The sequence below is a fragment of the Phyllobates terribilis genome, unplaced genomic scaffold (assembly GCF_046119375.1).
Source record: "Phyllobates terribilis strain yellow unplaced genomic scaffold, ASM4611937v1 Scaffold_3__8_contigs__length_932513732, whole genome shotgun sequence".
Classification (NCBI taxonomy): Eukaryota; Metazoa; Chordata; class Amphibia; order Anura; family Dendrobatidae; genus Phyllobates; species Phyllobates terribilis.
The window spans coordinates 854,164,209-854,182,380 of record NW_027362763.1 but is presented as its reverse complement, the minus strand read 5'-3'; the positions used below and the strand labels follow the sequence as shown (position 1 = coordinate 854,182,380).

The 18,172-nt window shown below is 46.1% G+C and overlaps 1 long non-coding RNA gene across 1 annotated transcript in view; it reads left to right on the top strand.

The window, feature by feature from the left end:
- Window positions 1-18,172, top strand: part of LOC141257697 (uncharacterized) — a 43,138-nt gene that overhangs the window by 3,226 nt on the left and 21,740 nt on the right. Inside the window, exon 2 of the long non-coding RNA XR_012318098.1 lies at window positions 15,418-15,531. This is a non-coding gene — a long non-coding RNA (uncharacterized lncRNA). The remainder of the gene's footprint in view (window positions 1-15,417; window positions 15,532-18,172) is intronic.

Below are 18,172 nucleotides of genomic sequence, written 5' to 3'. Positions count from 1 at the left end.
AAACATACAATCTAAAAGGAACACTAGTGTGAATCTACCTTTATTGTTCCAGTCATGGTCACCATTAAAATTTTAAAGATAAATGCATTAAAATAGATGTTACCAAACTAATTTTATTTTTTTAAGGCTCTGACTTTGTGAACACAATCAGCATAAGAGATAGGAAAGGATATAAGCTCAAAAGTATACATGCAGTCAGTGAATGCCAAAAGAGTGTCCTACAGGCATTCATGTGATGGGAATACATTTTTTTTATTGTAGACGCAAGCATACCGCACTGCACTTTCCTATACAAACGGATACATTAAAAAATATGTAAAATATTTTACAATGGGAGTCAGTGGTTGACATATACCCCAATGGAAGGAAAAACATGATTCAAACAACACCTATATAATAATACAGTCAACCTTATTGAGATAATATACAATGTACATGACATAAAGGTGTTTGTAGTAACTAGCGTTGATGAAATCACTAATGCAATCACTGTCCGTACAATCACTATTTTATCATACATTTCTGCAGCTGTCAGAACCATCAGGAACATTTACATACAAAGGAGTACATGATAATAATTGGTACATTATTTTCACACTTTGGTGAGCTGTGTCAATGCAACATCCTTATGTTCGTATATAATACTGTCACACTATGCCACTTTTTAGCCAGCAGATATGATACATGTATCCCTACTATATCCATATGAATGAAATGTAAGAAACAGTTTTTTTTATTATGCTACAGTTCATAACATATATTGCTGATCCTTGTCCAGTGCTTTATTCACAATTCTGGTTACTATTGAAAAGAGAAGAAAAGCTTGTCTTCAGGCGCATTATGCACTTCTTAACTAAGCTCCTATAATGCAGTGAAATTCCCTAAATTAGGATTAGGAGAGGAGATTACTCTACAATGTAAAGCCTTCATTTCTGAGAATGCAGATCACAAACCAAGATCTGCAGGACATTTATCATTGTTAATTCAGACCTGATTAAAATACAATTCTCTTTAAAGAGGTTTTCTGACTTCTACAAAACACCAAGGTACAGAGTCAGTAAGATGTCTGAAAGAAAGACTGTCCTTTGTATTCCATATGTCGCTGAGGTCGAGGATCCTGAATCCTCCATTCCACCTCAGCTGTTTCCATCAATCCCATAGAATTTTAATGGAGTTGCAGTTATATTCTCAACTTCCGCTACATCGAAACTCCTCCTCACTAGGTTTGTCCAGTCAGTTGGAATAGGAACTTAAAAAAACACTGCTATCAAAGTTTTTATCCTCATATTATATGGCGCTGTGTACTTACAATGGCTCATTTTGCCCTTTTACCTAGTTAATTCTTCTTTTTTCCATTAGGTCTATGACATGCGATTGCGTTATTAAAACAGACTAGCTGAATCCTTTTGATCTCTGTGTAGAAACAGGAAGTCTCTTTTCCCATGAGTCATCATTAGAACTACAACTCTGCTTACTGCAAAATCCCTGGAGCGGAGCTGCTGTGTCAGGAGTTGAAGAGGGGGTGCAGCTGGGCTTCCTGGGACTTTGCAGGATATAGAATTGTAGTTCTAATGTTGACTCATGCAGGGAAAAGCGACTTCCTACATAGAGCTTAGAATGATTCAGCTAGTCTGTTTTTAATCATGTGATATCACAGAAAAGAGAAGAATTAACTCAGTAGAAAGGCAAAATGATCAATTGTAAGTACTCAGTGCTATATAATATTATGATTGCAATATATTAAGAGGATAAAAACTTTGATGGGAGTGCTTCTCTAAGTCACCCGCTGTAGCCATCAATATGGCCCACATACAATTATTATCTCTTCTTTAAAACATATGAAATTCCTTTTTGTCAACACAGTTAACATCTTGCTCATATATCCATCATACGTAGATTTCATGTTATAATTTTAGTGTAACAGCATTTTTATTACAAGAGTCTAGCATGTAACCACATCCGCAGGACAACTTGCCAAAGTGCCTATAATCCTGACTTGTGCTAACATGGACTTTTTAAATAGTACCGGCTGCCAATTTTGTCAATTTGTTTATAGCTCTCATAACATTTATGTAATCTGTTTTTCAGCGCCATGTTCCTGTGAAAAGTGAGAAATGGGTCCTCACAATCCTGGATTAAACCCTGTTTTGGACTAGTCATTTGCAGTATAAAGTGTTCAATGCCTGATCTGAGAAGTGGTCACTTGTACCCAAACCCAGCTGTTACATAGATTTACTGTACATAGATTAAATATCCAGCACTATATGTACAGCTTCTACTGAGGTTTAGTTATATATTTTTATAGGCAAATACTGTACATTCTATCTAATTTAAATATATGTACAGTACAGACCAAAAGTTTGGACACACCTTCTCATTTAAAGATTTTTCTGTATTTTCATGACTTTGAAAATTGTACATTCACACTGAAGGCATCAAAACTATGAATTAACACATGTGGAATTATATACTTAACAAAAAAGTGTGAAACAACTAAAAATATGTCTTATATTCTAGGTTCTTCAAAGTAGCCACCTTTTGCTTTGATGACTGCTTTGCACACTCTTGGCATTCTCTTGATGAGCTTCAATAGGTAGTCACCGTAAATAGTTTTCACTTCACAGGTGTGCCCTGTCAGGTTTAATAAGTAGGATTTCTTGCCTTATAAATGGGGTTGGGACCTCCCCACCCAGGGAGGTATTGGACAGAAGTGTATAGGATAACACAAACCCGAAAGAGCAGGGGAAACAGACAGGGATAAAAGAAAATTACAATCATACAAATACACTCACAAAACAACCAAGTGGAAATCAAGAACAGAAGGAGGGGTAAACCAAGTGGGTAGAGGATTAAGATAAACACCCAACACCAAATTCACACAGATATCTCCTGTGAACAACACCAACAGATTGCTACTAATTCAGATTACTCCTTCAACACTAAACCAGGAAGTTGTAAACTATCATCAGCAATTCTGTAGTACACGTGGTGAGCATATATACTTGAGAGGAGTGGCCAACACAGAACAGCTGAGACAATTCAGGATGGAGAGCTCCAGGAGATAGACAGAACTGATTAACCAATATATGATATGATATAACAGAGCAAGGAAGACCTGCACTGCTAAAAGGAAGGTGAAACAGATCTAATATGTGCAGGGGTTTGTGTAACCAGACACCGCGATTGTCTGACCCCTCTCTGTCTCGGTATCCCCGTGACACTCTCATTGTGCACCGCCTGCACATTCATATCTTATAAATGAGCAATCAAGGAACGTGTAGTGAGACCTGGAGAAGCAGGGTGAAGGAAATGACAGGTCATAGACAAGCTGTGAAAGTACAGGCAGGCAGTGCAGAATGAAAGTTGGGTAGATGGGACAACAAACCTGCAGACAAACTGTGATAAGCCTTGTTCAAGAGGGTGGCTTACTTAAGCGTCAGGATGAAAGCCATGTCCTCCTCCTCCAACTCTGATATAGCATCCCAGAAGGGAGGGGGAGCACTCAGGAGCTGCTCCAGTGCTCTCATGTGAAGTCACAGTGAGAACTAGTAAAATCACATGACATTGCATATAAAAACAGGCAGAGGGATGAGCCTTCATAGTTTTAGTTTTGGTATGCATTTTTATCTTACTGCAGTACCCCTTTCTATCATCCATGGTCCAGTGCTATTGAGATGATTCTGCTAACTCTGTCCCAGTCTCTACAGCAAACCTGAAAGATGAGCTGAAGAACACAAGTAAAGTCAATCTGTTGTGTTTGGCCCACATGAAAACTGGAATATTTCTGGATTCTTTTATGAAGAGAAAAATAATGTTCATAATCAAAATATTTTCAAAATATGTTTTAATGTAATCTTGTTTCATTATGATTATACCATAGCTCAATATGCAAATTGCTTCTTCAAAGAGGAAGAGGACTTGAACTTCAGTGCCAATAAGTAGAAGTAGCAATCTTAAAAGTCAATATCGACCCTTGCCATGACTTAGGAAAAAAGCCAAACCAGAATCCCAAGTCAAATGGCATGGCTCGTTAAAGTTTCGATATTGACTTCTAGGATTGCTGCTTCCAGTAGGTGGCACTAGAGTTCAAGTGCTCTTTCTCTCTGAAGAGGCAATTTGCATATTTAATTCCCCAGAGGAGCATGCATAGCGTATAACTCTCTTCAGTCTGACATGCCAGGCCTGGCTTGTCACTCTCCACAAGGAGAAAGTTACCCCTTAGGTCACAGTAGCTCAAAGCATTTATTGCTCTTGCAGTCTTGCACCAAGCTTGCTTATATCATCTGCACTGTGTGAAGTATAGACTTTGTACCACACTTTGTACAGTAATCTTGTAAAGGAAAAAATTCTCTGCATCCTAGAAGCTCAATAAAGCTTTTGAGGAAATCTCGTGCCAAAAACTTGTCAACTGTTTTCAATAACAATAAGCAGCACTGTAATGGAGCCATGGATAGTAACACAGGCAATAAACTTTTATCAGTACAAGATAAGTAGTCCAACGTATTTATAAAGTTACTCTACTTTTTATGCAGATGAAAGCTATATGTGTACTATAAAGTGGTGACGTTGTTAGATGGACATTATCAAGCTAATTAGAAACTAGCAACAATGTGACAATTTTTGCTATTGGAGAGACGTGATTAGAAATATAAAGGGGTAGGGGCGGATTAAGGGTAGCCAGTGCTCCCCAGCATCCGATGTATTACGTGACATGCCACATGATATTTTTGGGAGGTCATGTGACAGGTCACGCGATGAACACACAGGTGCTCTGGGGCACATCTGTAGACACCCAATTTTTTTATTTATGTACAGCGCTAAACATAACAATAGAGGATACCATGTAATAAGGGACAGGGTTATACATAGCATCCCCTCTTGTTATGTATAGCCCCGTCCCTTATTACATAGCATCCCCTTTTATTATGTAATAAGGGACGGGGCTATACATAACAAGAGGGGATGCTATGTAATAAGGGACAGGACTATACATAGCAAGAGAGGATGCTATGTAATAAGGGACAGGGCTATACATAACAAGATGGAATGCTATATAATAAGGGATGGGGGTGTACATAGCAAGAAGGTATGCTATGTAATAAGGGAAGGGACTATACATAACGAGGGGATGCTATGTAATAAGGGACGGGGCTATACATAACAAGAGCAATGCTATGTAATAAGGGATGGGGCTATACATAACAAGAGAGGATGCTATGTAATAAGAGACGGGGCTATATATTATAGAGGGGATGCTGTGTTATAAGGGATGGGGCTATACATAACAAGAGGGGATGCTATGGAAGAAAGGAAAATTTATTACCTTACGTACAGCTTTGAGCATAACAAGGGAAGACCCTATATACTAAATGACGGTGCTTTACATAATAAAGGAGTTTATTTTGCAAACAAAAATAATACTCCAATCATCTCTCTGCAAATAAAGCTGTATTTGCACTGAAAGATAATTCTTTGAAGAAGCGTTCTTATGATATATCCTTCCAGTCTTAACATGCTGCCGATCACCCGATGTATGAGCAAAGCGCGCGTTCATCAGGTGCAATGACGTTTTGTGCAGCACAAAAGATCATCTGTAAACAGGACTCGCACTGTCGAGCACAATGATCATGATTTACCAAGCAGTGGTCGTTTAGCGCCACTGATCACCTATGTAAACTTTTTTATGTTGCAGATACAGATTAAATATTTGCAGCCAGTAACGTACTGCTGATGTCTCATCTGATTACAGCCATTTTCTTTGTTTCTTCTCCTTCTTGTGAAACCTTCTTGTCGACGTCCTAAAGCCGTGATGTGGCCACTGCAGAGTTTACCGCACTGTTCACCATACCCCTAAAAATAAAAACGTCACATATATATGTCCATCATTATATATATATATATATATATATATATATATGTTTACACACATTAGTTTCCTGAAAAAAAATCCCCCGCACTGCGCCACCGAATACAGACATGCACCCACCATTAATATATAATTAGCCATTGTGCTATTCACCATTCAAAATATAAATTAATACACCACCACTTTGACCCCCACTATAATTAGTCACTTTTCCCCACCCAATAAAAATATAAATTAACCCCTGTGCTCTTTCCCCCAATTCATTACCAGTCCTCAACCCCCACTGTGCTCCTCCCGCTCCCCCAATTCATTGTAATTACATGTCCTTTCCCCAATTCATTCTAATTGTATACCTCAAAATTAAAATTACATGCCCCCAATTCATTATAGTCACATACACCCCAATTCATTATAGTAACATACTCCCCAATTCAGTATAATTACATACCACCCAATTCATTATAGTCACATACCCCCCAATTCATTATAGTCACATACCCCTATACATTATAGTTACATACCCCCAATTCATTATAGTCACATACCTCAATACATTATAGTTACATACCCCCCAATTCAGTATAATTACATACCTCCAATTCATTATAGTCGCATACCCCCCAATTCATTATAGTCACATATCCCCCAAATACATTATCATTACATACCCCAATTGAGTATGTGACGCGCCCCTGGGCCTGTGTCGCGCTGCGTTGCGCATGCGGGAGCTTACCCGGAGCCGGATCTCTTGAGGGTTGTAGTCTCGTGGCGGTGATCCGGTCCGTGCCCAGGGAGTCAGACTAAGTGGCGCTGTATTAGCGGTAGATGTTGGACGACTACGCCACCCGTTGAGTACAGCTAAGGAGCTGCTGCTGCAGGGCAGACCGCTGAGGCCGGTGGTAGGATTGTGCAGCTTGATAGTATAACCCCCAACGGGAGGGGTATGGCCTCAGGGCAGCCGACGTGGATGATGGGGGTAGCAGGAACCACTCAGAGACGGTACGGTGTAGTTCAGGGTCTTTACTGGTGACAACGATAGACCCTCCCGGAGTACTGGCTAGCGATTGGGGCCTGGTCAGTCCTTGAGCAGATGGGATCTCCCCTGGCCAGGCGGAGTTGTAGGCCTCCCAAACTAACGATACTCTTCTGGCTACCTTGCTAGAAGCGGGTATAAGTAGCCCACGTCCCTGAGTGTACCGTGTGGTGCTCACCCGTATGGCCGGTGACTCGGGGCCTTCTAGTAGCTTCCGCTCCACGACGGCGGTGCTGGTCCCACGCGTGTGACTGTGCCTTCGGGTTTCTGGGCCAGAGGACCTGCAATTTCCTTCCGGTCGGTTTCTGCTGCTGGATAGGAGTTAGTCCCCACAGCCTCGGACTCCGGGTCCGGTGATAACTTCTCAGTCAGGGCGAGCTCTGCAGCTGCCAGCCCCTGACTCCTTGTAGCACTGCTCCCACAGAGCTCCTGATGTTCTTTCCTATATCTGCTTCTCTTCTCTGTCTCTACTTCTTCTCTACTCACTAACCCTGCCTCATCCCTAGGTTTATATAGGGGAAGTTCTTCCCCTCCCAGGACTGGGCAGGAGGTGTGGCATGCACAGGATCCCTGACCAAGAGACCTCCCACCTGCTCTCAGACATAACATTGCCGTTACTGTGGAAACCAGACCCCTGGGGTGCCACATTCCCCCCTAGTGAAATTTAGTACTCCGGGACTAAACATATTTTTAGAAAAACATAACAAGGTATAAACAATAATAATACAATAAGAAAAACACATAAAGATGGTTACGGCGTGTCCGCAACCGGGTGCAGTCTTTGAAGAAAAGCAAGGTGTCCATTTCACCAAAACAGGGAGACGTAACCAGGTAGGGGTCTGTCCTGCCCCGAGTCCTTAACAGTCTTTAGTCCGTCCTGGGTTACGCTCCAACTATACACAAAGGATTCCCGGTAAATCCACCAAGGACTCCTATAAATAACTAGAAACACATAATTATACACAAGCAACAAGAAAAACAGGTAACCACAAATAAAACAATTTATACACTTCAAATCCTCCAACGTGCGGGTAACTGGCCTCTAGTGGCCCTAGTGGACCTACGGAGCTGACTGTCTAGCCCTGAACTACAGGGTGTAGGAGCTGTCAAGGGTAAACTGGGCAGCTGTCTACCGGCTCTTTGACTCACTAGGGGTACGGCAGGCTCACTATAAGCAGAGGGTTGATCCTCCTGTTCTGCTTGTGTGGAGTCTTCTGCCTCCTGGACCGGCTGCTCTTCCAGCTCTACCTGTTGCTCCGTAGGCACTTGGGATGCTGGTTGGAGGAACGTGAGGACGGGTACCACAACTGCACCATTGACTTGAGTCCAGGACCGAGGGAAGTCTCCGAGCACAGTACTAACCATATCTTCCCTTTCCTCTACGGGTCGATGGTCTTCTTGTTCCTCTTCAGGGTTCCGTAGCTGTTCAGGACACTTCTTCAGGTGATCCCGGGATACAATGGCTATGGTCTCCCCTCCGTCTTTACTGATGGTACAGACTTTCGGGTTCTCGTGGCTTGAGGGCAGTACGGTGTATGGGTCCTTCTCCCACTGGTCGTCCAACTTGTGGAGCCGTCTTTTCCTCTTCAAGACCTGCTCTCCGGGTACCAGGGGAACAGCGGGAGCATACTGGTTGTAAGTTTTCTCTTGTCTTTCCCTAGCCTGACAGAGACTTCACTCCACGCTCTCCTGTACTTTCCGGTACTGCTGCTGCCTCTCTGTGTCCCAGTCTGCTTCTGGTGAAGTGTCCTCGGGTGTCAGGACTCCCATTTCCAGGTCAACAGGTAACTTACCAGGTCTCGCCCTCATTAGGTAAGCCGGGGTACAGTTGGTGGAACCTACCGGGATGTGGTTGTATAGGTCCACTAGATCGGGCAGCTTCTCAGGCCACAGACTGCGTTCTTCCAGGGGCAACGTTTTCAGGAGATCCATTACCACCTGGTTCATTTTCTCACAAAGTCCATTAGTTTGCAGATGATAGGGTGTCGTCCTTATCTTCCGGCAGCCATACAGATTGCAGAATTCCCGGAAGACCTCCGCTTCAAAGGCAGGTCCCTGGTCCGTCAGCACTTGGTCCGGGTACCCGTGTGGACGGCAGAAGTGCTGCTGGAAGGCTCTAGCTGCTGTTTGAGCCGTTAAGTCCTTAACGGGGACGACAACCAAGAACCGGGAGTAATGATCCACAATGGTTAACGCGTAGACGTAGCCACTTCTGCTTGGGCTCAGTTTTACATGATCCAAGGCTACCAGTTCCAACGGCTGCCGGGTGACGATGGACTGCAGGGGAGTCTTCTGGCTGGCACGGTCCTTCCTTCTTAGGTTGCACGGGCCACAGTCTCTGCACCACCTCTCGATGGTTCCCCTCATGCCTACCCAGTGGAACCGCCCACGCAGCAGGAACTCCAGCTTCTTCCATCCGAAGTGTCCAGCCCCGTCGTGGTATGCTTCCATCACCATGGCTGCGTCTCTCCGTGGCACCACTACTTGCCAGATTAGTTCATGCGTCCGGGAGTTAACCATTCTGCGGCACAACTTCCCCTTGTAAAGGAACAGTCGACTCTTCTCAGCCCACAGTTGCTTGGCTTCCTCCGGAGCGTCTGGGTCAAGGCGAGCCTCTGGCCGAGTCAGCATCTCCTTCACCAGCCGGACGGCAGGGTCACTGTCTTGCGTTTCCTCCCAGTTGTAGTGAGGCAAGGGGTTAAACGTAGCAGCTTACTTACTCCTTACCCAATGGGAATACTGGATAGTCCCATGACGGTGGAACGCGGGGAGTTCGACTTCTTCCAGTCCCTCTGGATCTTCTCCCACGTCCGGTAGGTTTGGCATCCTGGACAGGGCGTCCGCGTTGGTATTGGAGCGTCCTGCCCGGTATTTGATTGTGAACTCGTAGTTGGACAGACGGGCCATCCATCTCTGCTCTAGGGCACCGAGTCTTGCAGTGTCCAGGTGTGTCAACGGGTTGTTATCCGTGTACACGGTGAACCGGGAAGAAGCGAGGTAGTGCTTAAAGCGTTCGGTGACTGCCCACACCACTGCCAGGAACTCTAGCTTAAATGAGCTATAATTCTCAGGGTTTCTTTCGGTGGGTCGCAGTTTTCGGCTGGCGTAAGCGATTACTCGTTCTTTCCCCTGCTGGATCTGGGACAGCACGGCTCCTAGCCCGATGTTACTTGCGTCGGTGTAGAGGATAAAGGGCTGGCTGTAATCAGGGTACGCCAGGATTTCATCCCCCGTGAGGGCCATCTTCAGCTGGCGGAAGGACTCTTCTTCTAACTTCTCCCATCTGAAGGGTGGCTTCTGGTTCTTGGCCTTCCGGGACTGGCCTATCAGGAGGTCCTGCATAGGAGCTGCCTTTTTGGTGAAACCGGGGATGAATCTGCGGTAATAGCCTACCAACCCGAGGAACTGCCGCACTTCCTTTACACTGGAGGGACTTGGCCATTCCTTAATTGCGGTGATCTTATCAGGGTCGGGAGCCACTCCATCAGCGCTCACCACGTGTCCCAGGTACTGCACCTTTGGTTTCAGGAGGTGACACTTGGAGGGTTTCACCTTTAGGCCGTAGCTTGCCAGAGCTTCGAACACTTCCGCCAGGTGTTTCAGGTGGTCCTCATACGTCTTGGAATATACGATGACATCGTCCAGGTACAACAGGACCGTCTCAAAGTTTCTGTGGCCCAGACAACACTCCATTAATCGTTGGAAGGTTCCTGGTGCATTGCAGAGTCCGAACGGCATGCAGGTAAACTCGCTAAGTCCCATCGGGGTGGTGAATGCGGTCTTCTCCCGGTCCGCCTCTGCTACAGGAACCTGCCAGTACCCACTAGTGAGATCCAAGGTAGAGAAGAAGTTAGCAGATCTTAAAGCAGCCAAAGACTCCTCTATCCTTGGTAAGGGGTATGCATCCTTGTGTGTGATACGGTTGATTTTCCGGTAATCTACACACATCCTCATGGTGTTGTCTTTCTTTTTGACTAAGACTAGTGGAGCTGCCCAGGGGCTACAGCTATCCCTGATCACCCCAGCCTCCTTCATGTCTCTAAGCATCCCCTTGGCGTGTTGGTAGTGTGCAGGGGGTACGGGTCGATACCTCTCTTTTATGGGAGGATGGTCTCCCGTGGGGATGTGGTGTTCTACCCCCTTGACTCGCCCGAAGTCTAACGGGTGTTTACTAAACACTCTCTCGTACTCTTGCACCACCCGATAGACTCCCTGTTTCTGGTGTGAGGGAGTGGAGTCAGTACCCAAATGTAGTTGCTGACACCAGTCCTCCATTGTTTTCTGAGAGCCGTTACCTTCCTCCGGGGAAGATGGAGGCAAGGGTTCTACGGACTGTATGGAATCTTGATTGATGGTATACAATTTGGCTAGCGTGGCATACCGGGGCAGGTACACTTCCCTCTTCCCGATATTTATTATGCGAACGGGCACCCTCCCATGGCGTACATTGACCACCCCCCGTGCTGTCAAAATGGTGGGCCTACTGTCTGAGTAAACTGGTTCTACCATTGCCTGGTAATCTCTACCTCTCAGACCAATAGCTGCCCGGCACCAAATCATCATTTCACTTTTCGGGGCCATGGCAATAGGGAAAGGGTCACACATTCGCACGCTACCAATCTCACCACCGGAGAGTTCTAGCTGTTGCCGTCGCATCAGTGCCCGGATCTCTTTCTGGAGCACTCGCTGCTGGCCGGAGCTGGCGTTCTTGGCAACCTGCTGTAAAAGGAAAATCACCTCTGCAAGACAATTTTCAATTACATTAGTTCCTAGAGTTATCTTTGGGTGACTCTCGTGTTTGTCAATGTCTACAATGATCAGTCCCTGTGCTGCCAGTTCGACTCTACCGATTTTAATGGTCACCTCTTTAAATCCAATCTGTGGCACGGGCTGACCATTGCTGGCGATGATACTCAAGTCGTCGTCAGGGTAGCGGGTGATATCCGAGTCATTCCAGTACTGCTTGAAGAGCACGTACGGGATGGTGGTGACCTGTGACCCGGTGTCCAGTAGGGCACTCATAGGAATGCCATCCAGTACCACGGGTAAGACTGGACGTCCTCCCACATATTTGTCGCGCCAGTTCGATGGGCCTGGTGATCTTTTTCCTGGGGGTTGGCCCTCTACCCCAGGTTGTGCCAGTTTAAAGGACAGTACCTTGCCATATGTCCGGGTTGATTGCAGCGGCGGCAGATGGGTCGTCCGTCCTCGTTGTATCGGTCGCTGGGTCTTCCTCTGGCCGGTGGGGTCCTCCTTGGTCGACGCCACGGGATGTCCACCGGTCCGGATGCCAGCTGGATCTTCCCTGGAGTGGAAACCTGTAAAGACTGCACAGTTCGGGTTAGCGCAGCAACGCTTTTAGCTAGCTCTTGGACCTGATGGTGCAGGTCTGGAGCCGGGTCATTGTTCAAAGCCTGCGCATCAGCTCCCACAGGCCCTGCCGACAAGGACGCCGCCTCCTGGTGGTAAGTGGTAGTGGGGCGTCTGGGGGTCACAACGCCACCTGGTGCCGGTTCTCGAAGCACCCGGATGGCTCTGTCCTTGAACTGTGCAAATCCCAGATGAGGGTCCTGTAAGGCCATTGCCCGCAACTGGGTTCGGTGGGCATTGCAATATAAACCCTCTATAAATTGTTCAGTCAACAGCCTGTCCTCGTCTCCCACGCCGTCAGGGTCGGTCTGCTTAATGGCTCTCAGGGCCTCTTGTAGGTTCAGGGCATAGTCCCTTATACTCTCATGTGCCCGCTGTTTGCACCCGTAGAATCTAAGCTTGATCTCGGCTGAGGTGCGGGTATCAAAGGTGTCCCTCAGCCGGGTTAGTATCCCTGCGACAGTCCTCCCCCCAGGTGGCCAGGACTTTACCTCCCTTTGGGCTGCTCCGGTTAATTGGGCCACCAGGATGCTCACTTTTTGCTCCTCTGTGAGGGGGTACACCTGGAAGAGGCTATCCAGCTTTTCTCTAAAGTCATGCAGGGTATGTGACTCCCCTGAGTACTGGGGTAGCCAGGCTGCCCCCGGGATATAGGGCATGGTGAAAGGCATGACCGCAACAGCGGTGGCGCTGGCGGGGATTGAAGCGGTGAAGCTCTCCTCCGTATCCGACATCCTTCTCCCCCCTAGTGGACCGTGGCCTACCTTGCGATGATCCTCTTCCGTAGGCCGCGGCTCCGCAGTGGATCGTCAGGGTTGAGGACCTTCCGTCGCGCTCCTGTGACGTCGGCGTCTGCTGGGCTCCTTCCAGGACCTTACGCAACGTCCGGACGTGAGGCAGGGCTTCAGTTCTCGTGCGCTTTCGGAGTCCACGCCCCTCTTCTTCCCGCGCGGCGTCCTCAAGATGGCGTCCAATGGCGGGAAAACTCCACGTATGGCGGGAAGAAGGCCGAAGATGGCGCCGGATGGCGGGAAAACTCCACCGATGGCGAGAAGGAAGCGGAAGATGGCGCCGGATGGCGGGAATCTTCACCACAGGTAAGTTTGAACAGTCTTTTTCAGGCACGCAGTACCCGGTGGTTGCGGGCACGAAATCCTGCCGACTACGCCAAAAGTTGACGCGCCCCTGGGCCTGTGTCGCGCTGCGTTGCGCATGCGGGAGCTTACCCGGAGCCGGATCTCTTGAGGGTTGTAGTCTCGTGGCGGTGATCCGGTCCGTGCCCAGGGAGTCAGACTAAGTGGCGCTGTATTAGCGGTAGATGTTGGACGACTACGCCACCCGTTGAGTACAGCTAAGGAGCTGCTGCTGCAGGGCAGACCGCTGAGGCCGGTGGTAGGATTGTGCAGCGTGATAGTATAACCCCCAACGGGAGGGGTATGGCCTCAGGGCAGCCGACGTGGATGATGGGGGTAGCAGGAACCACTCAGAGACGGTACGGTGTAGTTCAGGGTCTTTACTGGTGACAACGATAGACCCTCCCGGAGTACTGGCTAGCGATTGGGGCCTGGTCAGTCCTTGAGCAGATGGGATCTCCCCTGGCCAGGCGGAGTTGTAGGCCTCCCAAACTAACGATACTCTTCTGGCTACCTTGCTAGAAGCGGGTATAAGTAGCCCACGTCCCTGAGTGTACCGTGTGGTGCTCACCCGTATGGCCGGTGACTCGGGGCCTTCTAGTAGCTTCCGCTCCACGACGGCGGTGCTGGTCCCACGCGTGTGACCGTGCCTTCGGGTTTCTGGGCCAGAGGACCTGCAATCCCCTGCCGGTCGGTTTCTGCTGCTGGATAGGAGTTAGTCCCCACAGCCTCGGACTCCGGGTCCGGTGATAACTTCTCAGTCAGGGCGAGCTCTGCAGCTGCCAGCCCCTGACTCCTTGTAGCACTGCTCCCACAGAGCTCCTGATGTTCTTTCCTATATCTGCTTCTCTTCTCTGTCTCTATTTCTTCTCTACTCACTAACCCTGCCTCAGCCCTAGGTTTATATAGGGGAAGTTCTTCCCCTCCCAGGACTGGGCAGGAGGTGTGGCATGCACAGGATCCCTGACCAAGAGACCTTCCACCTGCTCTCAGACATAACATTGCCGTTACTGTGGAAACCAGACCCCTGGGGTGCCACATATGCAATGTCCTCTTTTACACCCCCACCCCCAATTCATTATAATATAATATCTTCTCACCCATCACCATCTCAATTCATAATATACTGTGCTCTCACCCATCCCCATCCCAATTCATTGTAACATACTGTTCTCTCACCCATCCTCCACCCCAATTTATTGTAACCTACTGTTCTCTCATCCATCCCTCACCCCAATTCATTGTAACATACTGTTCTCTCACCCATCCTCCCACCCCAATTCATTCACTTTAAAGAAAAAAAAAAGAATAACTCACCTCTCCTAGCAATCCTCTGCAGCTCTGCTTCCTTCCTCTTCTTGCCAGCGCGTACATGGTAAACGACGCAGCCGCACAATGACATCATCGCTCTGGATGAGTTATTGAGAAGGCAACGGCTGCAGCTACGCTCTCTCTCTCTATTGCTAGCAGCGCAGCAATATGATAGCTCCCTGCTGGCGATAAGTGCTGCTGATGTTGGAGCAAAAACTATTATAATGAGGGTAGTCTGGCCATGGGCTCCCTGGAGCTTTGGGTCCCGGGTATTAGTCCAGATTGCCCTCATTATAATCCATTTAGCTGACCTAAAGTAGAATTATAAATCAGGATTATCAATCAGGCGAGTAACAGATTCCCACTTGTATTCATGTTGTTTATATTTTAGACCTTCTGGTGCAAAAGGTGGATAGACTTACATCCAGGTAAATCTATCATTACTGAAAGGCCAGGTACACACTCTGCTAGGACACAACAATTTTTAGTACATTTAAAGGGGTTGTTCACTACTGCACAACCTATTAAAGGGCCCAGAGAATTTTTTTTAAAAAAGATGTTCAACTCTTGAATCTGTGCATCTTTATTTCTACTCAAAGTTGCCTCCCGGCAGAAAAAGCAGGTAGGGCTGATTCTGGCGAATAAAGACACTCATTCTGCTTGAAGTGGGGTGTTGCAATGTTCTCTTTTATGTCATCTTGCAGGGATGTCACATGAAAACTACTTGGGTACAATGTTTCCATTCATCCAAGCTGATGCTAAGAGGTCGGCCGGGGAAGGCAGCCATGAGTATGGAGATGTAGCGCCGGTTTTGTGAGGTATCGATTTTTTCCCCTTTTTTCTACCTCTCTGTATCTATTAGCCACTTTTTTTCTATGACGTATAGCAGGGGTGGGGATTCGGGGAACCTTTTTTCTGCCAATGGCCATTTGGATATTTATACCATCATTAGGGTACTGTACAAAATAATCAACTTGAAAATTACCCTGCTACATTTGGTCAACATTTGATTAACTCACCACTAAAGTGATTGATGAAACTGCTTCTCTTTGGAGATCTTAGATGGTATGGATGATGTTGCTAATCGTAACTGCTTTTCCAGATTTGGTCGGTCTGGAGCACAGGCGACTCTTTGTGTTGATACATTTTGTAAAGAACTCGCAACAGTAAGTCGTACACAGAAGTATATTACACTGCCGGTCTCCTCACAGTGGGAAATCCATCACTGCTCACGTTACATTTATAGAACTCTGGCAGTGGGAAATCTGCAGTGTTTACATCACATAGGAAGCACAGAGTCTGCTGTATATACATCACATAGGAGGCACAGAGACTGCTGTGTATTCATCACATATAAGGCACAGAGACTGCTGTGTATACATCACATAGGAGACACAGACTGCTGTATATACATCACATAGGAGGCACAGAGAGTGCAGCATATACATCACATAGAAGGCACAGAGACTGCTGTATGTACATCCCATAGGAGGCGCAGAGACTGCTGCATATACATCACATAGAAGGCACAGAGACTGCTGTATATACATCACATAGGAGGTACAGAGACTGCAGTATATACATCACATAGGAGGCACAGAAACTGCTGTTTATACATCACATAGAAGATAGACTACTGTATATACATCACATAGGAGGCAAAGAGACTGATGTATATACATCACATAAGAGGCACAGAGACTGCTGTATATACGTCACATGAGAGGCACAGAGACTTCTGTATATACATCACATAGGAGGCACAGAGACTGTTGTATATACATCACAGGAGACACAGAGACTGCTGTATAAATATCACATAGGAGACACAGACTGCTGTATATACATCACATAGGAGGCACAGAGACTGCTGTATATACATCACATAAGAGACAGATTGCTGTATGTACATTACATAGGAGGTACAGAGACTGCTGTATATACATCACATAGGAGGCTCCTATGTAAACTCGCAAACCGTGTCAAGAATCTTCATTGTATTTTGAGTCCCTGCACTAAAATTAAAAGCAACTCAATGAAAAAGACATCAAATAAAAAAAAAACAGAAAAAAACAGTGAATGCCAATATCTAGTCACAATAGTAATGCATTGCAGGATGCTGCAAGCTTCCATGAAAGAAGACAGAGGTATTGCCTTTTATGATGGAGGCTTGCTGCATCCTGCAGTACATTAGTATTGTGACCTCCTGATTTTAAAAAAATCTCTTCATCTGCTAATCTACAATATGGCATTTTTGCTCACAATACTCACATTGATTCTTCACATTTTCAACAAAATAGTTGAAGAATTCTTGAGACCTTGGAATAGTCGCATTATGTACTCAGCCACTGTCTATATGTAAACAAGTTAATGCTCGGTACAACTTGTATGAAGTTCACCATAAGTTCTCGAACACTGTTAAGTACTTAGAAGGCGACCATAATTATAATGAAGCTGATGTCCAACTCTATGGATAAAATCCAAACAATTTGTATTAGGTCTTTTTTAGGTCTTCAATTTTCTCATGACATATTGTACATCAAGGGATCTTGCTTTATTCATGACAAAAAATTTTCATGGCATATTTGTGGCAAATTTTATATCCATTTATTTTATTTTTTTTTTTGCTTTATTTAGTGTATTTTTTTCTATTTACGATTATTTTTACATAATAGATCACAAACAACAATAAACTATTATTTGAATATTTGTATTGTTCTTTTCACCCAATGGACCCAAAGTGCAGATTTACAACCTGGTTTTGAGCATGGCCCTTTTTTTCTAGGTATTTTTATGCGCTTTTTTTAAGGTCACTCTAATTCAAGTGAATGAGAATTTTAATTCTAGATACAGTACAGATTGAGGAACTTGGTAACACGGCCAACCCACAGATGTTGTATGTGGGGGACCACATACCAGCTTAAGTAGGCCCAGGTTCAGGAGCTCTGCTAGGGCCGGCTATGTTATCTCAGCGGCGGATCCAGTCCCCATCCTCTTTTATATTTGTGTCAATTTTTCTTGCATAATATTCAGGGAACTCTGCTAGTCTTGCACAACCCTGAACAGAGTCTCTTCACTCCCTCCACCCCCGACAGTTGGCCTGAGTATGCACCACTCCGGAGGCACAGCTGTCTTCTTTGCTTCTGGCCAACGTTTCTGCTAATATTTGTTGAAAACTTAAGGCCAAATCCACACTTACTTGCTCACGCAGAATCTGTCTCAGGGAGGTACTGTAGAGTCCCAGAATAAATTGTTCTCATATTATCCGGTCCACAGATCCCATGCTGCCAGTCCTTTGGAAGTGCATTGGGCTGTAGGTTGGATTGCTGCTAAAGGGGAAAAAAAACAAAAAACTCTTTAAATCTTCTTCCTTAGCGAGTGTGAACGAGTTGAGTGTGACCGGAGTGTAAGTGCAAACGGAAGTAAGTGTGTGACTTGTTTTTCAGTGACTTGGATTCA